The 22,608-nt window shown below is 44.9% G+C and overlaps 1 non-coding gene and 24 pseudogenes across 1 annotated transcript; all 25 read right to left on the bottom strand.

Annotated features, from left to right (window-relative positions):
* Positions 1–1,748: 1,748 nt before the first annotated feature.
* Positions 1,749–1,866, bottom strand: LOC148254330 (5S ribosomal RNA; annotated as a pseudogene).
* Positions 1,867–3,028: 1,162 nt separating this feature from the next.
* LOC148254329 (5S ribosomal RNA) lies at positions 3,029–3,146 on the bottom strand (annotated as a pseudogene).
* A 519-nt stretch (positions 3,147–3,665) lies between these two features.
* On the bottom strand, positions 3,666–3,784 carry LOC148254328 (5S ribosomal RNA; annotated as a pseudogene).
* Positions 3,785–3,990: 206 nt separating this feature from the next.
* On the bottom strand, positions 3,991–4,109 carry LOC148254327 (5S ribosomal RNA; annotated as a pseudogene).
* A 418-nt stretch (positions 4,110–4,527) lies between these two features.
* LOC148254326 (5S ribosomal RNA) lies at positions 4,528–4,646 on the bottom strand (annotated as a pseudogene).
* A 745-nt stretch (positions 4,647–5,391) lies between these two features.
* LOC148254325 (5S ribosomal RNA) lies at positions 5,392–5,510 on the bottom strand (annotated as a pseudogene).
* A 3,461-nt stretch (positions 5,511–8,971) lies between these two features.
* On the bottom strand, positions 8,972–9,090 carry LOC148254324 (5S ribosomal RNA; annotated as a pseudogene).
* Positions 9,091–9,418: 328 nt separating this feature from the next.
* On the bottom strand, positions 9,419–9,537 carry LOC148254323 (5S ribosomal RNA; annotated as a pseudogene).
* Positions 9,538–9,743: 206 nt separating this feature from the next.
* Positions 9,744–9,862, bottom strand: LOC148254322 (5S ribosomal RNA; annotated as a pseudogene).
* Positions 9,863–10,168: 306 nt separating this feature from the next.
* Positions 10,169–10,287, bottom strand: LOC148254321 (5S ribosomal RNA; annotated as a pseudogene).
* A 328-nt stretch (positions 10,288–10,615) lies between these two features.
* Positions 10,616–10,734, bottom strand: LOC148254320 (5S ribosomal RNA; annotated as a pseudogene).
* A 775-nt stretch (positions 10,735–11,509) lies between these two features.
* On the bottom strand, positions 11,510–11,628 carry LOC148254319 (5S ribosomal RNA; annotated as a pseudogene).
* Positions 11,629–11,956: 328 nt separating this feature from the next.
* LOC148254318 (5S ribosomal RNA) lies at positions 11,957–12,075 on the bottom strand (annotated as a pseudogene).
* Positions 12,076–12,403: 328 nt separating this feature from the next.
* On the bottom strand, positions 12,404–12,522 carry LOC148254317 (5S ribosomal RNA; annotated as a pseudogene).
* A 206-nt stretch (positions 12,523–12,728) lies between these two features.
* LOC148254316 (5S ribosomal RNA) lies at positions 12,729–12,847 on the bottom strand (annotated as a pseudogene).
* Positions 12,848–13,906: 1,059 nt separating this feature from the next.
* Positions 13,907–14,025, bottom strand: LOC148254315 (5S ribosomal RNA; annotated as a pseudogene).
* A 1,244-nt stretch (positions 14,026–15,269) lies between these two features.
* LOC148254314 (5S ribosomal RNA) lies at positions 15,270–15,388 on the bottom strand (annotated as a pseudogene).
* Positions 15,389–15,735: 347 nt separating this feature from the next.
* On the bottom strand, positions 15,736–15,853 carry LOC148254313 (5S ribosomal RNA; annotated as a pseudogene).
* Positions 15,854–16,200: 347 nt separating this feature from the next.
* LOC148254312 (5S ribosomal RNA) lies at positions 16,201–16,318 on the bottom strand (annotated as a pseudogene).
* Positions 16,319–17,504: 1,186 nt separating this feature from the next.
* LOC148254311 (5S ribosomal RNA) lies at positions 17,505–17,623 on the bottom strand (annotated as a pseudogene).
* Positions 17,624–17,829: 206 nt separating this feature from the next.
* LOC148254310 (5S ribosomal RNA) lies at positions 17,830–17,948 on the bottom strand (annotated as a pseudogene).
* A 205-nt stretch (positions 17,949–18,153) lies between these two features.
* Positions 18,154–18,272, bottom strand: LOC148254309 (5S ribosomal RNA; annotated as a pseudogene).
* Positions 18,273–20,056: 1,784 nt separating this feature from the next.
* Positions 20,057–20,175, bottom strand: LOC148254308 (5S ribosomal RNA). The gene has a single exon (XR_015820656.1). It is a non-coding gene; the product is annotated as a 5S ribosomal RNA (ribosomal RNA).
* Positions 20,176–21,028: 853 nt separating this feature from the next.
* LOC148254307 (5S ribosomal RNA) lies at positions 21,029–21,147 on the bottom strand (annotated as a pseudogene).
* A 532-nt stretch (positions 21,148–21,679) lies between these two features.
* Positions 21,680–21,798, bottom strand: LOC148254306 (5S ribosomal RNA; annotated as a pseudogene).
* Between the last annotated feature and the right edge of the window lie 810 nt (positions 21,799–22,608).

Below are 22,608 nucleotides of genomic sequence, written 5' to 3'. Positions count from 1 at the left end.
AGCACGATTAACTACGAAGTTCGATGGGATCTAATGCATTAGTGCTGGTATGATCGAACACCTTTCATTCTGCGCTGTAAATACATATACCACTTCTCCTTCCCTCTCCCATCTTATCATTTATTTTATTGTGCGCGCACACCGCACCTCTATTTCTAGTTCTAATATCAAGCAAAATGCCAAGGCATCTCGACTCATGCACAGATGAACAGACCGCCTGCCACAACTCTATTTTCATTGTTCTACTATGTAAGATAATTGTAATGACATTCTTATCTCGTGATGGACTATAAATGAATGCACGAAAAATCTGGTGCCACGACTCATGCCGGCGGACTATGGCTCCTGTTGCGCATAACGTTTAACACCCCATCCGTAAAAAGACGAGTGCAACACTAAAACTACCCAAAAGATCACCCATCCTAGTACTACTCTCGCCAAAGCATGCTCAACTACGGAGTTCAATGAGATTCAGTGCATTAGTGCTAGTATAATCGCACCTCTTCTATTTTGCGCTACAAATACATATACCCCTTCTCCCTCCCTCCCCCCTGTTATTTGTTTCGCTATGCGCGAACACCACACCTCTGCTTATAGTTCTAATATAGAGCAAAATGCTCTGGCGCCTCGACTCATGCCCAGATGAATGGACTACCCCCTGCACCTCGTTTTTGGTTATTCTACTATGTAAGATGCTCGTAATGATACTCTTATCATGTGGCAAACTATAAATGAATGCACGAAAAATATTAAGAAAAATATCTTGGCGTTGTGACTCACTCCGAGGGACAATGGCTTTGATCGCGCATAATGTTTAACGTCCCGTCAGCAAAAAAACGAGTGGAACATGAGAACTTTCCAGGAGGTCACCCATCCTAATATTACTTCCGCCCAAGCACACTTAACTATGAAATTCAATGGGATCCAGTGCATTAGTGCAGGTATGGTTGCACCCCTTCCATTTCACGCTGCAATTACATATACCCCTTCTCCTTCCCTCACTCCTCCCGTCATTTGTTTCGTTGTGCGCACACACCACACATATGTTTCTAGTTTTAATATCAAGCGAAATGCCCTGACACCTCGACTCACGCCCAGATGAATGGATCACCCGCCGTACCTTATTTTTCTTTGTTATACTATGTAAGATACTCGTAATGACACTCTTATCACGTGGTGGACTATAAATGAATGCATGAAAAATATTAAGCAAATTTTTCAAGCCCCGTGACTCACACCGGCAGATTGTGGCTCCGATCGCACTTAACATTTAACACCCCGTCTAAAAAAAACAAGTTCAACATGAGGACTTTCCAGGAGATCACCCATCCTATAACTAATCTTGCCCAAGCACACTTGACTATAGAGTTCTGATGGGATCCTGTTCATTAGTGTTTATATGATCGCAACTGTCCCATTCCCAATTACAAATACATATAGCCCTTCTCCTTCCCTCCCTTTTCCCATCATTTATTTCGCTGTGTGGGCATACCGTATCTCTGCTTCTAGTTCTAATATAAAGCGAAATGCCATGTCGCTTCAACTCACGCCCAGAAGAACGGAGGCCCCTTGTACCTCTTTTTTCGTTGTTTTACTATATAAAACTCTCGTAATGAGACTCTTATCACGTGGTGGACTACAAATAAGTGCACATAAAATATTAAGCAAAATGTTTTAACGTCGCTACTCATGCTGGCAGATTGTGGCTCCGATCGCGCGTAACGTTTGACACTCCATCTATAAAAAGAAGGGTGCAACAAGAGAACTTCTCAGGAGGTCACTCATCCTAGTACTACTCTCGCCCAAGCATGCTTAACTACGGAGTTCGATGGGATCCGGTGTATTAAAGCTAGTATGATTGCACCCCTTCCATTCTGCACTTCAAATGCATATACCCCTTCTCCTTCCCTCCCCCTACCTGTCATTTTTTTACTGTGCGCACACACCGTACCTCTGTTTATAGTTCTAATATCAAGCGAAATGTCCCGACACCTCAACTCACGCTAGAAGAAAAGATCGCCCGTCGTACCTCATTTTTCTTTATTCTATTATGTAAGATGCTCGTAATGACACTCTTATCACGTGGTAGACTATAAATGAATGCACGAAAAAATAGTAAGCAAAATTTTCTGGCGACGCGACTCATGCCAGCGGATTGTGGCTCCAATCACATGTATCGTTTTCTGCCCCGTTTGTAAAAAGACAATTCAACACAAGGACTTCTCAGGAGGTTACCGATCCTAGTACTACTCTCGCCCAATCATGCTTTACTGCATAGTTCGATGGGATCCGTTGCATTAGTGTTGGTATGACCGCACCCCTTTCATTCTGCATTGTAAATACATATACACCTTCTCCTTTCCTCCCCTCTCCTGTTATTTTTTTGGCTGTGCGCGCACACTGCATCTCTGTATCTAATTCTAATATCAAGCAAAATGCCCAAGAGCCTCGACTTATGCCCAGATTAAAAGACCAGTTACCACACCTTTTTTTTTATTGTTCTACTATGTAAGATGCTCGTAAGGACTCTCTTATCACGTGGTGGACTATAAATGAGTGCACACAAAAAAATAAGCAAAATGCGCAAACGAACTAACAGACTATGGCTCCAATCGCGCGTAATATTTGATGCCCTATTCACAAAAAGACATGTGTAACACAAGCACTTCCCAGGAGGTCACTCATCCTAGTACTACTCTCGCCCAAACACGCTTAATTGCAGATTATGATGGGATTCGATGCATTAGTGCTAGTATGATCCCACCCGTCCTATTCCTCACTTCAAATACATATACCCCTTCTCTTTCCCTCCCCCCTCCCATCATTTGTTTCATTCTGTGTGGACACCGCACCTCTGCTTCTAGTTGTAATATCAAACAAAATGCCCCGTTATCTCGACTCACGCCCAGATAAACGAACCACCCACAGCACCTCTGTTTTGCTTGTTCTATTAATTTCGATGCTCGTAATGACACTCTTGCCACGTGGTGGACTATAAATTGATGCACGAAAAATATTAAGAAAAAGACGGGTGCAACACGAGAACTTCCCAAAGGTCACCCATCCTAGTAGTACTCTCGCCCAAACACACTTAACTGTAGAGTTCTAATGAGATCCGGTGCATTAACGCTAGTATGATCGCACATGTTTCATTCTGCGCTGCAAATACATATACTCCTCCTTCTTTCCCCCCTCCCGCCATTTGTTTCCTTGTGCGTGCACATTGCACATCTCCTTCTCGTTCTAATATCAAGTAAAATGTCCTGGTGCCGTGACTCACATTTGCGAAAAAACATGCGGACCATAGTTCCAGTCGTGCGTAATGTCAAACGACCCATCTACAAAAAAATGGGTGCAACACGACCAGGAGGTCACCACTTCTAGCACTACACTCACCCAAGCATATTTAACTCCGGAGTTCTTATGGGATTCGGTGCATTAGTGCTGGTATGATCGCACTTGTTTGCTTCTGCGCTGTAAATACATACACTCATCCTCCTTCCCCCCCCTCTCGTAATTTGTTTCCTTGTGCGTTCACACTGTACCTTTCTTTCTCGTTCTAATATTAAGTAAAATGCTCCGGTGCCGTGACTCATATTTGCGAATAAACCAGCGGACTATAGTTCCAGTCGCGCACAACGTCGAACGACCTATCTGCAAAAACATGGGTGCAACACGAGTACTTTCCAGGAGGTCACCCATCCTAGTATTACTCTCGCCCAAGCACACTTAAATGCGGAGTTCTGATGGGATCCGGTGCATTAGTGCTGGTATAATCGCACCTGTTTCATTTTGCGCTGCAAATACATACACTCCTTCTCCTTTCCTCCCTTCTTTTCTCATTTATTTCCTTGTGCGTGCATACTGCACCTCTTCTTCTCGTTCTAATATCAAGTAAAATGCCCCAATACCGTGACTCACATTTATGAATAAAATAGCAGACTATAGTTCTACTCACGTGTAACGTCGAACAACCTATCTACAAAAAAATGGGTGCAACACGAGGACTTCCTAGGAGGTCAACCATCCTAGTATTACTCTCTCTCAAGCACACTTAACTACGTAGTTCTGATGGGATCCGGTGCATTAGTGCTGGTATGATCGCACATTTTTCATTCTGCGCTGCAAATACATACACTCCTTCTCCTTCCCTCTCTCCTCTCGTCATTTATTTCCTTGTGCGTGCACACTGCACCTCTCTTTTTCATTCTAATATCAAGTAAAATTCCCCAACGCCGTGACTCACATTTGCGACTAAACCAGTGGACCATAGTTCCAGTTGCTCGTAACGTCGAACAACCCATCTCGACTCATGCCCATATGAACGGATCGCCCGCCGCCTCTCATTTTTTGTTGTTATACTATTTAAGATGCTCGTAATGACACTCTCATAACGTGATGGGCTTTAATTGAATGTTGGAAAAATATTAAGAAAAATGCTCAGGTGCCGTGACTCACATTTACAAATGAACTGGCGGACCATCGCTCTGGTCCAGTTGAATGTTTAACGCTCCATCTGTAAAAAGAAGGGTGCAACACGAGAACTTCCTAGGAGATCACCTATCCTAGTTCTAGTCTCGCCCAAGCACTCTTAACTATGGAGTTCAGATGCGATCCGGTGAACTAGTACTGGTATGATCGCACCCGTTCTAGTTTGCGCCAAAAGTACATATACCCCTTCTCCTTCCCTGTCCCCTCCCGTTGTTAGTTTCACTGTGCGCGCACCTTACCTCTGCATCTAATTCTAATATCAAGCAAAATACTCCGGCGCCTCCACTCATGCCCATGTGAATGGATACTGTCGTACCTCATTTTTTGTTGTTCTACTATGTAATATGCTCGCAGATACTCTTATCACGTGATGAGCTTTAATTGAATGCACAAAAAATATTTAAAAAAAATGCCCTTGCGCCGTGACTCACATTTGGGAATGAACCAGTGGACCGTCGCTCCGATCCCGCATAACGTTTAACGCCCAGTCTGAAAAAAGAAGGATGCAACACAAGAGCCGAGAGCTTCCCAGGAGGTAACCCATCCTAGTATTACTCTCGCCCAAGTACACATAACCCATCATTTCTTGTTTATGCCGCAAATACATATGCCCTTTCTCCGTCCCTCTACCCTGCCTTCATTTGATTCGTTGTGCTCGTACCTCACCTCTTTTTCTAGTTCTAATATTAAACGAAATGCCCCGGCGCCTCGACTCATGCCCATATGAACGGATCGCCCACTGCACCTCGTTTTTTGTTGTTATATTATGTAAGGTGCTCGCAATGACACTCTTATCACATGATTAGTTTTAATTGAATGTGCAAAAAATATTAAGTAAAATGCCCCGACAGACCGTTGCTCTGGTCCCGCATAACATTTAACGCCCCATCTGTAGAAAGAATGGTGCAACACGAGCACTTCCCAGAAGGTCACGCATCCTAGTACTACTCTCGCCCAAGCACGCTTGACTGTAGAGTTCTGATGGGATCCAGAGAACTAGTGCTGGTATGATCGCAATCGTTTTGGTTTGCACCGCAAATACATATATCCCTTCCCCTTCCCTCTCCCTTCCCATCATTTATTTCACTGTGGGCACAGCTCACCTCTGCTTCTAGTTCTAATATCGAGTGAAATGCCCCGGCTCCTCGACTCATGTCTATATGAAACACGAGGATTTCCTAAAAGATCACCCATCCTAGTACTACTCTCGCTAAAGCACGCTCAACAACGAAGTTCAATGGGATCCGGTGCATTAGTGATAGTATGATCGCACCTCTTCTATTTTGCGCTATAAATACATATACCCCTTCTCCCTCCCTCCCCCCTGTTATTTGTTTCACTATGCACGAACACCGCACCTCTGTCTATAGTTCTAATATAGAGCAAAATGCTCCGGTGCCTCGACTCATGCCCAAATGAACGGACTACCCCCTGCACCTCATTTTTCGTTATTCTACTATGTAAGATGCTCGTAATGACACTCTTATTACGTGGCGAACTATAAATGAATGCACGAAAAATATTAAGAAAAATGTCTTAGCATTGCGACTCACTCCGAGAACTTTCGTGGAGGTCACCCATCCTAGTACTACTTCCGCCCAAACACACTTAACTCGAAATTCGATGGGATCCAGTGCATTAGTGCAGGTATGATCGCACCCCTTCAATTCAATGCTGCAAATACATATACCCCTTCTTTTTCCCTCCCCCCTATCGTAATTTGTTTCGTTGTGCGAACACACCATACCTTTATTTCTAGTTCTAATATCAAGCGAAATATCCCGGCACCTCGACTCACGTCCAGATGAATGGATCGCCTGCCGTACCTTGTTTTTCATTGTTATACTATGTAAGATACTCGTAATGACACTCTTATCACGTGGTGAACTATAAATGAATGCACGAAAAATATTAAGCAAAATTTTCAGGCCTCGTGACTCACACCGATAGATTGTGGCTCTGATCACACTTAACGTTTAACACCCCGTCTACAAAAAGACGGGTTCAACACGAGGACTTTTCAAGAGGTCACCCATCCTAGAACTAATCTCGCCCAAGCAAGCTTGACTACAGAGTTCTAATGGGATCGTGTGCATTAGTGTTTGTATGATCGCAACTGTCTCATTCCCCACTGCAAATACATATAGCCCTTCTCCTTCCCTCCTTCCTCCCATCATTTATTTCGCTGTGCGGGCATACCACATCTCTGCATCTAGTTCTAATATAGAGTGAAATGTCATGTTGCTTCGACTCACACCCAGAAAAATGGAGGCCCGCTGCGCCTCTTTTTTCGTTGTTCTACTATGTAAGACTCTCGTAATGAGACTCTTATCACGTGGTGGACTACAAATAAGTGCACATAAAATATTAAGCAAAATGTTTCAATGTCGCTACTCATGCCGGCGGACTATGGCTCCGATCACGCGTAACGTTTGACGCCCCATCTGCAAAAAGATAGGTGCAACAAGAGAACTTCCCAGGAGTTCACCCATCCTAGTACTACTCTTGCGCAAGCATGCTTAACTACGGAGTTCGATGGGATCCGATGTATTAATGCTAGTATGATTTCACCCCTTCCATTCCGCGCTGCAAATACATATACCCCTTCTCCTTCCCTCCCCCCACCCGTCATTTTTTTCGCTATGCGCAAACACCGCACCTCAGTTTATAGTTCTAATATCAAGCAAAATGCCCCGACACCTCGACTCACGCCAGAAGAAAGGACCTCCCGCCGTACCTCATTTTTCTTTATTCTACAATATAAGATGATCGTAATGATACTCTTATCACGTGATAGACTATAAATGAATGCACGAAAAAATAGTAAGCAAAATTTTCTGGCGATGCGACTCACGCCAGCAGATTGTGGCTCCGATCACATGTATCGTTTTACGCCTGTTTGTAAAAAGACAGTGCAACATGAGGACTTCTCATGAGGTTACCGATCCTAGTACTACTCTTGCGCAAGCATGCTTAATTGCATAGTTTGATGGGATCCAGTGCATTAGTGCTGGTATGATCGCACCCCTTCCATTTCGAATTGCAAATACATATACCCCTTCTCCTTTCCTCCCCTCTCCTGTCATTTTTTTCGCTGTGCGCGCATACTGCATTTCTGTTTCTAGTTCTAATATCAAGCAAAATGCCCCAGCGCCTCGAATTATGCCCATATTAAAGGACCACTTGCCACACCTTTTTTTTTCGTTAATCTACTGTGTAAGATGCTTGTAATGACTCTGTTATCACGTGGTGGACTATAAATGAGTGCACAAAAGAAAGTAAGCAAAATGCCCCAGCACGACGATTCATGCCGACAAATGAACCAGCGGACTATGGCTCCAGTCACGTGTAACGTTTGATGCCCTATCTGCAAAAAGACGGGTGCAACACAAGCACTTCTTAGGAGGTCACTCATCCTAGTACTAATCTTGCCCAAACACACTTAACTCCGGAGTTCTAATTTGATCAGGTGAATTAGTGATGGTATGATCGCAAATGTTTCATTTTGCGCTGCAAATACATACACTCCTTCTCCTTCCCTCCCCTCTCCCGTCATTACTTTCATTGTGTGTGCAAACTGCACCTCTCCATCTCGTTCTAATATCAAGTAAAATGCTTCGGCACTATCACTCACATTTGCGAATAAATCACAGGACCATAGTTTCAGTCGCGCGTAACGTCGAAGGGCCTATCTGTAAAAAAATAGGGGAAACACAAGGACTTCCCAGGAAGTCACCCATCCTAGTATTACTCTCGCCCAAGCACACTTAACTCTGGAGTTCTGACTTGATCCGGTGAATTAGTGATGGTATGATCGCAAATGTTTCATTTCGCGCTATAAATACATACACTCCTTCTCCTTCCCTCCCCCCTCCCGTCATTTCTTTCCTTGTGCGTGTAAACTGCACCTCTCTTTCTCGTTTTAATATCAAGTAAAATACTCTAGTGCCATCACTCACATTTGCGAATAAACCAGTGGATCATAGTTTCAGTCAAGCGAAATGTCGAATGACCCATCTGTAAAAAGACGGGTGAAACACGAGAACTTCCCAGGAGGTCACCCATCCTAGTACTACTCTCGCCCAAACACACTTGACTGCAGAGTTCTGATGGTATCCAGTGCATTAATACTTGTTTAAACGCACCTGTTTCATTCCGCGCTGCAAATACATACACTCCATCTCCTTCCCTCCCCCCTCCCATCATTTGTTTCCTTGTGCGTGCACACTTCACCTCTGCTTCTCGTTTTAATAAAATGTCCAGGTGCCGTGGCTCTTATTTGTGAATAAACCAGCGGGCCATAGTTCCAAACACGCGTAACATCAAACGGCCCATCTGCAAAAAAATGGGTGCAACACGAGAACTTCCCAAGAGATCACTAATCCTAGTACTACTCTCGCTCAAGCACACTTAACTGCGGAGTTCTGATGGGATCCGGTGCATTAATGTTGTAATGTCTAATGACCCATCTGTAAAAAATTGGGTGAAATACGAGAACTTTCCAGGTGGTCACCCATCCTAACACTACTCTCGCCCAAGCACACTTAACTGCGGAGTTCTGATAGGATCCAATGATTTAGTGCTGGTATGATCGCACATATTTCATTCTGCACTACAAATACATACATTCCATCTCCTTCCCTCCCCACTCCAGTCATTTGTTTCTTTGTACGTGCACACTACGCCTCTCTTTCTCGTTCTAATATCAAGTAAAATGTCCCGGCACAATGACTTACATTTGCGAATAAACCAGCGGACCATAGTTCCAGTCGCGCATAACGTCGAACGACCCATCTGTAAAAAAATAAGTACAACACGAGAACTTCCCACGAGGTCACCCGTCGTAGTACTACTCTACCCAAGCACACTTAACTGCGGAGCATAGTTCCAGTCGTGTGTAACATCGAACGACCCATCTGCAAAAAAATAGGTGCAACACGAGGACTTCCTAGGAGGTCACCCATTCTAGTACTACTCTCGCCCAAACACACTTAACTGCAGAGTTATGATGGGATCTGGTGCATTATTGCTGGTATAATGGCACCTATTTCATTCTACGATGCAAATACATACACTCCTTCTCCTTCCCTCCCCCCTCCCGTCATTTGTTTCCCTGTGCGTGCACAGTGCACCTCTGCTCTCGTTCTAATATCAAGTAAAATACCTCGGCACTGTGATTCTTATTTGTGAATAAACTAGCGGACCATAGTTCCAGTCGTGCGTAACGTCGAAAGACCGATCTGCAAAAAAACTAGGTGCAACACAAGGACTTCCCAAGAGGTCACCTATTCTAGTACTACTCTCGCCCAAGGAAACTTAACTACGGACATCTGATGGGATCCAGTGCATTAGTGCTGGTATGATCGCATTTGTTCATTCCACGCTGCAAATACATACACTTCTTCTCCTTCCCTCCCCCCTCCCGTCATTTGTTTCCTTGTGCGTGCACACTACAACCCTCCTTCTCGTTATAATATCAAGTAAAATGCTCCGACGCCATGACTCACATTTGCTAATAAACCAGCGGACCATAGTTCCAGTCGCGCGTAACGTCGAACGACCCATCTGTAAAAAAATAAGTGCAACATGAGAACTTCCCATGAGGTCACTCATCGTACACTTAACTGCGGACCTTAGGTCCAGTCGTGTGTAATGTCGATCGACCCATCTGCAAAAAATTTTACAATACGAGGATTTGCCAAGAGGTCACCCATTCTAGTACTACTCTTGCCCAAGCACACTTAACTGCAGACTTCTAATGGGATCCGGAGCATTAGTGCTGGTATGATCATATTTGTTTCATTACATGCTACAAATACATGCACTCCTTCTCCTTTCCACCCCCCTCCCGTCATTCGTTTCTTTGTACGTGCACACTGCACCTCTCTTTCTCGTTCTAATATCAAGTAAAATACCTCGGTGTCGTGACTCACATTTACGAATAAACCAGCGGACCATAGTTCTAATCGCGCGTAATGTCGAACGACCGATCTGTTAAAAAATAAGTGCAACACCAGAACTTCTTAGGAGGTCACCCATCGTAGTACTACTTTGCCCAGACACACTTAACTGCGGACCATAGTTTCAGTCGTGCGTAACGTCGAACGACCCATCTGCAAAAAAGTAGGTGCAACACGAAGACTTCCCAGGAGGTCACCTATTCTAGTACTACTCTCGCCCAAGCACACTTAACTGCGGACTTCTGATGGGATCCGTTGCATTAGTGCTGGTATTATCGCACTTGTTTTATTCCGCGCTGCAAATACATATACTCCTTCTCCTTTGCTCCCCCCTGTCGTCATTTGTTTCCTTCTGCGTGCACACTGCACCTCTCCTTCTCGTTCTAATATCAAGTAAAATGTCCCGGCGCCGTGACTCATATTTGCGAATAAACCAGCAGACCATAGTTCTAGTCGCACTTAACGTCGAACGACCCATCTGTAAAAAAATAAGTGCAACACGAGAACTTTTCAGAAGGTCACCCATCATAGTACTACTCTGCCGAAGCACACTTAACTACGGACCATAGTTCTAGTCGTGTGTAACGTCGAACGATCCATCTGCAAAAAATTAGGTGGATCATGAGGACTTCCCAAGAGGTCACCCATTATAGTTTTACTCTCGCCCAAGCTCACTTAACTGCGGACTTCTGATGAGATCCGATGCATTAGTGCTGGTATGATCACATTTGTTTCATTCCGCGCTGCAAATACATACTCTCCTTCTCCTTTCCTCTCCCCTCCTGTCATTTGTTTCCTTGTGCGTGCACACTGCACCTCTCATTCTCATTCTAATATCAAATAAAATACCCCAGCGTCGTGACTCACATTTCTGAATAAATCAGCGGACCATAGTTCCAGTCGCGCGTAACGTCGAACGACCTATTTGTAAAAAAATAAGTACAACACGAGAACTTCCCACGAGGTCACCCATCGTAGTACCACTTTGCCCAAGGACACTTAACTGCGGACCTTAGGTACAGTAGTGTGTAATGTCGAACGACCCATCTGTAAAAAAATTTGTGCAACACTAGGATTTCCATAGAGGTCACCCATTCTAGTACTACTCTTGCCCAAGCATACTTAACTGCGGATTTCTGATGGGATTCGGTGCATTAGTGCTGGTATGATCGCATTTGTTTCATTCCGCGCTGCAAATACATACTCTCCTTCTCCTTTCCTCCCCCCTCCCGTCATTTGTTTCCTTGTGCGTGCACACTGCACCTCTCCTTCTCGTTCTAATATCAAGTAAAATACCCCGGCGTCGTGACTCACATTTGCGAATAAACCAGTGGACCATAGTTCCAGTCGCGCGTAACGTCGAACGACCCATCTGCTAAAAAATAAGTGCAACACGAGAACTTCCTAGGAGGTCACCCATCGTAGTACTACTTTGTCCAAACACACTTAACTGCAGACCATAATTCCAGTAGTGCGTAACGTCGAACGACCCATCTGCAAAAAAATAGGTGCAACACAAGGACTTCCCAGGAGGTTACCTATTCTAGCACTACTCTCGCCCAAGCACACTTAACTGCGGACTTCTGATGGGATCCGGTGCATTAGTGCTGGTATGATCGCACTTGTTTTATTTCGCGCTGCAAATACATACACTCCTTCTCCTTCCCTCCCTCCTCCCGTCATTTATTCCCTTGTGCGTGCACACTGCACCTCTCCTTCTCGTTCTAATATCAAGTAAAATGCCTCGGCGCCGTGACTCACATTTGCGAATAAACCAAGGGACCATAGTTCCAATCGCGCGTAACGTCGAACGACCCAACTGTAAAAAAATAAGTGCAACACGAGAACTTCCCAGGAGGTCACCCATTGTAGTACTACTCTCCCCAAAGACACTTAACTGCGGATCATATTTCCAGTCATGCGTAACGTCGAACGACCCATCTGCAAAAAAATAGGTACAACACGAGGACTTCCCAGGAGATCACCCATTCTAGTACTACTCTCGCCCAAATACACTTAACTGCGGACTTCTGATGGGATCCGGTGCATTAGTGCTGGTATAATCGCACTTGTTTTATTTCGCGCTGCAAATACATACACTCCTTCTCCTTCCCTCCCCCCTCCCGTCATTTGTTTCCTTGTGCGTGCACACTGCACCTCTCCTTTTCATTCTAATATCAAGTAAAATGCCCCGGTGTCATGACTCACATTTGCGAATAAACCAGCAGACCAAAGTTTCATTGGCACATAACGTCGAACGACCCATCTGTGAAAAAATAAGTGCAATACGAGGACTTCCCAGGAGGTCACCCGTTCTAGTACTACTCTCGCCCAAGCACACTTAGCTGCGGAGTTCTATTGGGATCTGGTGCATTAGTGCTGGTATAATGGCACCTGTTTCTTTCTGCGATGCAAATACATGCACTCTTTCTCATTCTCTCTCCCCTCCCGTCATTTTGTTTTCTTGTGCCTGCACACTGCACCTCTGCTTCTCGTTCTCATATCTAGTAAAATGCCCCGACGCCGTGACTCTTATTTATGAATAAACCAGCGGACTATAGTTCCAGTTGCGCATAAGGTCGAACGACCAATCTCCAAAAAAATGGGTGCAACACGAGTACTTTTCAGGATTCTAGTACGACTCTCGCCCAAGGACACTTAACTGCACAATTCTGATGGGATCCGGTGCATTAGTGCTGGTATGATCGCACCTGTTTTATTCTGTGCTGCAAATACATATACTCCTTCTCCTTCCCTCCCCTCTCCTGTCATTTATTTCCTTGTGCGTGCACACTGCACCTCTCATTCTCGTTCTAATATTAAGTAAAATTTTTCGGCGCTGTGACTCACATTTGCGAATAAACCAGTAGACCATAGTTTCAGTCGCGCATAATCTCGAACGCCCCATCTGAAAAAAATAGGTACAACACAAGGACTTCACAGGAGGTCACAACTTCTAGTACTACACTCGCCTAAGCCCATTTAACTGCGGAGTTCTGAAGGGATCTGGTGAATTAGTGATGGTATAATGGCACCTGTTTCATTCTGCGCTGCAAATACATACACTCCTTCTCCTTCCCTCCCCCCTCCCGTAATTTGTTTCCTTGTGCGTGCACACTGCACCTCTTCTTCTTGTTCTAATATCAAGTAAAATACCCCGATGCCGTGACTTACATTTGCAAATAAACCAGTAGATTAAAGTTCCAATCGCGCGTAACGTTGAACAACCCATCTCGACTCATGCCCATATGAACGGATCACCCGCCACCTCTCGTTTTTTGTTGTTCTACTATTTAAGATGCTCGCAATTACAGTCTCATCATGTGATGGGCTTTAATTGAATGCTAAAAAAGTATTAAGAAAACTGCTCCGGTGCCATGACTCACGTTTGCAAATGAACCGGCGGACCATCGCTCTGGTCCAGTTGAATGTTTAATGCCCCGTCTCCAAAAAAAAAGGTGCAACACGAGAATTTCCCAGGAGATCACCCATCCCCGTACTACTCTCGCCCAAGCATGCTTAACTACAGAGTTCAGATGGGATCTGGTGAGCTAGTACTGGTATGATCGCACCCGTTCTAGTTTGCGCCGTAAGTACATATACCCCTTCTCCTTCCCTCTTCCCTTCTGTCATTTGTTTCGCTGTGCGTGCACCTCACCTCTGCATCTAATTCTAATATCAAGCGAAATACCCCGACTCCTCGACCTGTGCCCATACGAACGGATAGCGCCGTACCTCATTTTTTATTGTTCTACTATGTAATATGCTCGCAGACACTCTTATCACGTGATGGGCTTTAATTGAATGCGTGAAAAATATTAAACAAAATGCTCCAACGCCGTGACTCACGTTTGCGAATGAAACAGTGGACCGTCGCTCTAGTCCCGCGTAACATTTAATGCCCAGTCTGAAAAAAAAGGGTACAACACGAGAGCTGAGAGCTTCCCAGGAGGTAACCCATCCTAGTACTATTCTTGCCCAGGCACGCATAACTGCAGAGTTCTGATGGAATCTGGTGAACTAGTGCTGGTATGATCGCACCCTTTCTTGTTTGCGCTGCAAATACATATGCCCCTTCTCATTCCCTCTCCCCTCCCGTCATTTGATTCGCTGTGCGCGCACCTCACTTCTTCTTCTAGTTCTTATGTTACGTAAAATGCCCCAGCGCCTTAACTCATGCCCATATGAATGGATCGCCCACCGCAACTCATTTTTTGTTGTTATATTATATAAGGTGCTCGCAATGACACTTTTATCACGTGATTGGTTTTAATTGAATGTGCAAAAAATATTAAGCAAAATGCCCTGGAAGACCGTAGCTCCGTTCCCGCGTAACATTTAACGCCCCATCTGTGGAAAGAAGGGTGGAACACGAGCAATTCCCAGAAGGTCACACATCCTAGTACTACCCAAGAACGCTTGATTGCAGAGTTCTGATGGGATCTGGTGAACTAGTGCTGGTATGATCGCAATCGTTTTGGTTTGCGCCGCAAATACATATACCCCTTCCCCTTCCCTCTCCCTTCCCATCATTTATTTCGCTGTGGGCGCAACTCACCTCTGCTTCTAGTTCTAATATCGAGCGAAATGCCCCGGTGCCTCGACTCATGTCTATATGATACACCCGCCGCACCTCCTTTTTCATTGTTTTTCTATGTAAGATGCTCGCAATGACACTCTCAACACGTGATGGGCTTTAATTGAATGCACGAAAAATATTAAGCAAAATGTTTCGGCGCCGTGAATCACGTTTGTGAATGAACCGTCCAACCGTCTCTCTGGTCTCGCGTAACATTTAATGTCTCGTCTACAAAAAGAAGGGTGCAACACGAGTACTTCCTAAGAGGTCACCCATCCTACTACTACTCTCGCCCAAGCACGCTTGACTGCAGAGTTCTAGTGGGATCCGGTGAACTAGTGCTGGTATGATCGCACCCCTTCTAATTTGTGCCGTAAAGACATATACCACTTCTCCTTCCCTCTCCCTTCCCGTCATTTGTTTCGCTGTGCGCGCAACTCACCTCTGCTTCTAGTTCTAATATCGAGCGAAATGCCCTAGCACCTCGACTCATGCCCATATGAACGGATCGCCCGCCGCACCTCATTTTTCGTTGTTCTACTATTTAAGATGCTCGCAATGACACTCTCATCACGTGATGGGGTTTAATTAAATGCATGAAAAGTATTAAGAAAAATGCCCCAGCACTGTGACTAATGTTTGCGAATGAACAGGCAGACTAACGCTCTAGTCCTCTGTAACATTTAACGCCCCGTCTGCAAAAAAAGGGTGCAACACGAGTGCTTTCCAAGAGGTCACCCATCGTAGAACTACTCTCGCCCAAGCACGCTTAACTGCAGAGTTCTGATGGATCCCGTGAACTAGTGCTGGTATGATCACACCCCTTCTAATTTGTGCCGCAAAGACATATATCCCTTCTCCTTCCCTGTCCTTTCCCATCATTTGTTTCGCTGTGCGCGCAGCGCACCTCTACTTCTAGTTCTAATATCGAGCAAAATGCCTCGGTGCCTCGATTCATGTCTATATGAACGGAACACCCGCTGCACCTCCTTTTTTGTTGTTCTACTAAGTAAGATGCTCGTAATAATAATCTTATCACGTGGTGGGCTATAATTGAATGCATGAATAATATTAAGCAAAATGCTCCGGCGCCGTGACTCACGTTTGCGAATTAAGCGGCGACTGTCGCTCTAGTCCCGCGTAACATTTAACGCCCCATCTGCAAAAAGAAGGGTGCAACATGAGAACTTCCTAGGAGATCACCCATCCTAGTACTACTCTCGCCCAAGCACGATTAACTACGAAGTTCGATGGGATCTGATGCATTAGTGCTGGTATGATCGCACACCTTTCATTTCGCACTGCAAATACATATACCCCTTCTCCTTCCCTCTCCCCTCTCATCATTTATTTTGTTGTGCGCGCACACCGCACCTCTGTTTCTAGTTCTAATATCAAGTGAAATGCCAAGGCATCTCAACCCATGCCTAGATGAATAGACCTCCCGTCACAACTTTATTTTTATTGTTCTACTGTGTAAGATAATCGTAATGACATTCTTATATCGTGATGGACTATAAATGAATACTTGAGAAATATTAAGCAAAATTTCCAAATGCTGCGACTCACACTGGCGGACTGTCGTTCCGGTCACACGTAATATTTAACACCCCCTCCATAAAAAGACGGGTGGAACACGAGGACTTCGCAAGAGGTCACCCATCCTAATACTGCTTTCACCAGAGCACGCTTTACTGCGGAGTTCGACAGGATCCGATGCATTAGTGTTGGTATTATCGCACCCCTTCCATTCTGTGCTGCAAATACATATACCCCTTCTCCTTCCCTCCCCCCTCCCGTCATTTGTTTCGCTGTGCATGCACACTACACCTCTGTTTGTAGTTCTAATATCAAACGAAATGTCCGAGTACCTCGACTCACGCCTAGATAAACGGACCGCCTGTCGTACCTCATTTTTCATTGTTCTACTATGTAAGATGTTTGTATTGACACTCTTATCATGTAGTGGACTATAAATGAATGCACAAAAAATATTGAGCAAAATATTCTGGCGCCATGACTCATGCCGGCAGACTACGGCTCCTATTGCGCATAACGTTTAACACCCCATCCGTAAAAAGATGGGGGCAACACGAGGACTTCCCAAAAGATCACCCATCCTAGTACTACTCTCGCCAAAACACGCTCAACTACGGAGTTCGTTGGGATCTGATGCATTAGTGCTAGGATGATCGCACCTCTTCTATTTTGCGCTACAAATACATATACCCCTTCTCCATCCCTCCCCCCTGTTATTTGTTTCGCTATGCGCGAACATTGTACCTTTCCTTATAGTTCTAATATAGAGCAAAATGCTCCGGCGCCTCGACTCACGCCCAGATAAACGAACTACCCCCTGTTTATAGTTCTAATATCAATTAAAATGCCCCTGTGTGTTGACTCACATTTGCGTATAAACCAGCAGACAATAGTTCCAGTTGCGCGTAACGTCGAACGACCCATATGAAAAAAAATGGGTGCAACACGAGAACTTCCTAGGAGGTAACCCATCCTTGTACTACTTTGGCCAAAGCACACTTAACTGCGGAGTTCTGATGGGATCCGGTGCATTTGTACTAGTATGATCGCACCTATTTTATTTCGTGCTACAAATACATACACTCCTTCTCCTTCCCTCCCCCCTCCCATCATTTGTTTTCTTGTGCGTTCACACTGCACCTCTCCTTCTCGTTCTAATATCGATTAAAATGCCCCTGCTTCTTGACTCACATTTGCCTATAAACCAGCGGACCATAGTTCCAATCGCGTGTAACATCGAACGACCCGTTTGAAAAAAAATTGGTACAACACGAGGACTTTCCAGGAGGTCACCCATCCGAGTACTACTCTCGCCCAAACACACTTAAATGCGGAGTTCTGATGGGATCCGGTGCATTAGTGCTGGTATGATCGCACCTATTTATTTTCGCACTGCAAATACATACACTATTTCTCCTTTCTTCCCCCTCCCGTCATTTGTTTCCTTGTGCGTGCGCACTGCACCTCTCGTTCTCGTTCTAATATCAAGTAAAATGTCACGGCGCTGTGACTCACGTTTGCAAATAAACCTGCAGACCATAATTCAAGTCGCACGTAACGTCGAAAGAATCATTTGCAAAAAAATAGGCGCAACACGAGTACTTCCGAGGAGGTCACCCATCCTACTACTACTCTCGCCTAAGCAAACATAACTGCGGAATTCTAATGGGATCTGGTGCATTAGTGCTGGTATGATCGCACCTGTTTCATTTCGCGCTTCAAAAACACACACACCTTCTCCTTCCATCCCCGTTCTCGTCATTTGTTTTCTTGTGCGTGCACACTACACCTCTGCTTCTCGTTCTAATATCAAATAAAATGTCCCAACGTCGTGACACATATTTGCGAATAAACTAGCGGACCATAGTTCCCGTCGCGCGTAACGTCGAATGATCCATGTGAAAAAAATGGGTGCAACACGAGGACTTCCCAAGAGGTCACCACTCCTAATACTACACTTGCCCAAGCACATTTAACTGCGGAGTTCTAATGGGATCCAATGAATTAGTAATGGTATAGTGGCACCCGTTTCATTCCGTGCTGCAAATACATACACTCATTCTCCTTCCCTCCCCCCTCCCGTCATTTGTTTCTGCACACTGCACCTCTTCTTCTCATTTTAATATCAAGTAAAATGCTTCGGCGCCGTGACTCACATTTACGAATGAACCAGCGGACCATAGTTCCAATCGCGCGTAACGTCAAACGACTCATCTGTAAAAAAATTGGTGCAACATGAGGATTCCCAGAAGGATACCCATCCTAGTACTACTCTCGCCTAAGCACACTTAACTGTAGAGTTCTGACGGGATCCAGTGAATTAGTGATGGTATAATTGGACCTATTTCATTCTACGCTGCAAATACATACACTCCATCTCATTTTCTCCCCCCTCTTGTAATTTGTTTTCTTGTGTGTGCACACTGCATCTCTCCTTCTCGTTCTAATATACAGTAAAATACTCTGTCATCGTGACTCACATTTGTGAATAAACTAGCGGACCATAGTTCCAGTCACGCGTAACATCGAACGCCCCATCTAAAAAAAATAGGTGCAACACTAGGACTTCCTAAGAGGCCACCACTGCTAGTACTGCACTCGCCCAAACACAGTTAACTGCGGAATTCTGATGGAATCCGGTGCATTAGTGATGGTATAATGGCACATGTTTTATTCTGCAATGTAAATACCTACACTCCTTTTCCTTCCCTCCCCCTTCCCGTAATTTATTTCCTTGTGAGTGCACATTGCACCTCTTCTTCTCGTTCTAATATCAAGTAAAATGCCTCGGCGCCATGACACACATTTACGAATAAACAAGCAGAGCATAGTTCCAATCGCGCGAAACGTTGAACACCCCATCTGAAAAAAAATAGGTGCAACACGAGAACTTCCCAGGAGGTAACCACTCCTAATACTACACTCAACCAAGTACATTTAACTGCAGAGTTCTGATGGGATCCGGTGAATTAGTGATGGTATAATGGAACCTGTTTCATTTTGCGCTGCAATTACCTGTTTCATTATGCGTACATGCTGCACCTCTACTTCTCGTTCTAATATCAAGTAAAATGCCCCAGAGCCGTGACTCACATTTACGAATAAACCAGCAGACCATAGTTTCAGTCGCACATAACGTCGAACGACCCATCTGCAAAAAAATGGGTGCACCACGAGTACTTCCGAGGAGGTCACCCTTTCTAGAACTACTCTCGCCCAAGCAAACTTAAATGCGGAGTTCTGATTTGATCCGGTGCATTAGTGATGGTATGATCACACCTGTTTTATTCCGCTCTGTAAAAACATACACTCTTTCTCATTCCCTCCCCCCTCCTGTCATTTGTTTCCCTGTGTGTGTACACTGCACCTCTCCTTCTAGTTCTAATATCGATTAAAATGCTCCCACGCCGCGACTCGCATTTGCGTATAAACCAGAGGACCATATCTCTAGTCGCGTGTGACATCAAACGACCCATCTGAAAAAAAATAGGTGCAACACGAGTACTTCCCACGAGGTCACCCATCCTAGTACTACTCTCGCCCGAGCACACTTAACAGCAGAGTTCTGAAGGGATCCGGTGCATTAGTGCTGGTATGATCGCACCTTTTTTATTCTGCGGTGCAAATACATACAATACTTCTCTTTTTCTCCCCCCTTCCGTAATTTGTTTCCTTGTGCGTGCACACTGCACCTCTCCTTCTCGTTCTAATATCAAGTAAAATGTTCCGGTGTCGTCACTCACATTTACGAATAAACCAGCGGAACATAGTTCCAGTCGTGCGTAACGTCGAACGACCCATCTGCGAAAAAATGGGTGCAACACGGGGACTTCCTAGGGGGTCACAACTCCTAGTACAACACTCGCCCACGCACATTTAACTGCGGAGTTCTAATGGGATCCGGTGAATTAGTGATGGTATAATGGCACCTGTTTCATTCTGTGTTGCAAATACATACACTCCTTCTCTTTCCCTCCCCCCTCCCGTCATTTGTTTCTTTGTGCGTGCACACTGCACCTCTGCTTCTCGTTCTAATATCAAGTAAAATGTCTCGGTGCTGTGACTCACATTTGTAAATAAACCAGCAGACCATAGTTCTAGTCGCGCGTAATGTCGAACGCCCCATATGAAAAAAATAGGTGCAACACATGGACTTCCAAGGAGGTCACGGCTTCTAGTACTACACTCGCTAAATAACATTTAATTGCGGAGTTAGGATGGGATCCGGTGAATAAGTGACGGTGTAATGGCACCTTTTTCTTTCTGCACTGCAAATACATAGACTCCTTCTCCGTCCCTCCCCCCTCCCGTCATTTGTTTCCTTGTACGTGCAAACTGCACCTCTCATTCTCGTTCTAATATCAAGTAAAATGACCCGCGCTGTGACTCACATTTGCGAATAAACAAGTGGACATAGTTCCAGTCGCGCGTAACGTCGAACGACCCATCTGTAAAAAAATAGGTGTAACATGAGAACTTCCTAGGAGGTCACCCATTCTAGTACTACTCTCGCCCAAGAACACTTAACTACGGAGTTCTAACAGGATCCGGTGCATTAGTGCTGGTATAATGGCACCTGTGTCATTTTGCGATGCAAATACATACCCTCCTTCTCCTTCCCTCACCCCTCAAGTCATTTGTTTCATTGTGCGTGGACAATGCACCTCTCCTTCTTGTTCTAATATCAAGTAAAATGCTCCGGCGCCGTGACTCATATTTGCGAATAAACCAGCGGACCATAGTTTCAGTCGCGTGTAATGTCGAAGGACCCATCTGTAAAAAAATAGGTGAAACACGAGGACTTCCTAGGAGGTCACCCATCCTAGTACTACTCTTGCCCAAACACACTTAACTCCAGAGTTTTGATTTGATCTGGTGAATTAGTGATGTTATGATCGCAAATGTTTCATTCTGCACTGCAAATACATACGCTCTTTCTCCTTCCATCCCCCCTCCTGTCATTTGTTTCCTTGTGCATGCACACTGCAACTCTCTTTCTCATTATAATATCAAGTAAAATGACCCTGCACCATGACCCACATTTGCGAATAAACCAGCGGACCATAGTTCCAGTCGCGCGTAACGTCGAACGACCCATTTGTAAAAAAAATGGTTGCAATACGAGGACTTTCCAGGAGGTCACCCATCCTAGTACTACTCTTACCCGAGCACACTTAAATGCGGAGTTCTGATGGGATCCAGTGCATTAGTGCTGGTATGATCGCGCCTGTTTCATTCTGCGTTGTAAATAAATACACTCCTTCTTCTTCCCTCCCCCCTCCCGTCATTTGTTTCCTTGTGCAATCACACTGCACATCTACTTCTCGTTCTAATATTAAGTAAAATGCATCGGTGCCATGACTCTCATTTGCGAATAAACCAGCGGACCATAGTTCTAGTCGCGCGTAACATCGAACGACCCATCTGTAAAAAAATAGGTGCGACACGAGTACTTCCCAATAGGTCACCCATCCAAATACTACTCTCACCCAAGTACATTTAACTTCAGAGTTCTGATGGTATCCGGTGAATTATGAATGGTATAATGGCACCTGTTTCATTCAACGCGGCAAATACATACACTCATTCTCCTTCCCTCCCCCCTCCCTTCATTTGTTTCCTTGTGCGTGCACACTGCACCTCTACTTCTCGTTCTAATATCAAGTAAAATGCCTCAACACCGTCACTCACATTTGCGAATAAACCAGCGGAACGTAGTTCGAGTCGCGCTTAACATCGAGTGACCCATCTGCAAAAAAATAGATGCAACATGAGTACTTCCGATGAGGTCACACATCTTAGTATTACTCTCACCCAAGCAGATTTAAATGCGGAGTTCTAATGGGATCCAGTGAATTAGTGCTGTTATGATCGCACATGTTTCATTTCGCGCTGCAAATGCATACACCACTTCTCATTTCCTCCCACCTCCCATTATTTGTTTCCTTGTGCGTGTACACTGCGCCTCTCTTTCTCGCTCTAATATTAAGTAAAATGCATCGGCGACGTGACTCACATTTGCGAATAAACCAGTGGATC

The sequence above is a fragment of the Carica papaya genome, chromosome 5, assembly GCF_054855325.1.
Source record: "Carica papaya isolate Zhongbai chromosome 5, ASM5485532v1, whole genome shotgun sequence".
In the NCBI taxonomy this organism is placed as follows: Eukaryota; Viridiplantae; Streptophyta; class Magnoliopsida; order Brassicales; family Caricaceae; genus Carica; species Carica papaya.
The sequence above is the reverse complement of the archived record's forward strand: the minus strand, read 5'-3'. Positions and strand labels throughout refer to the sequence as shown.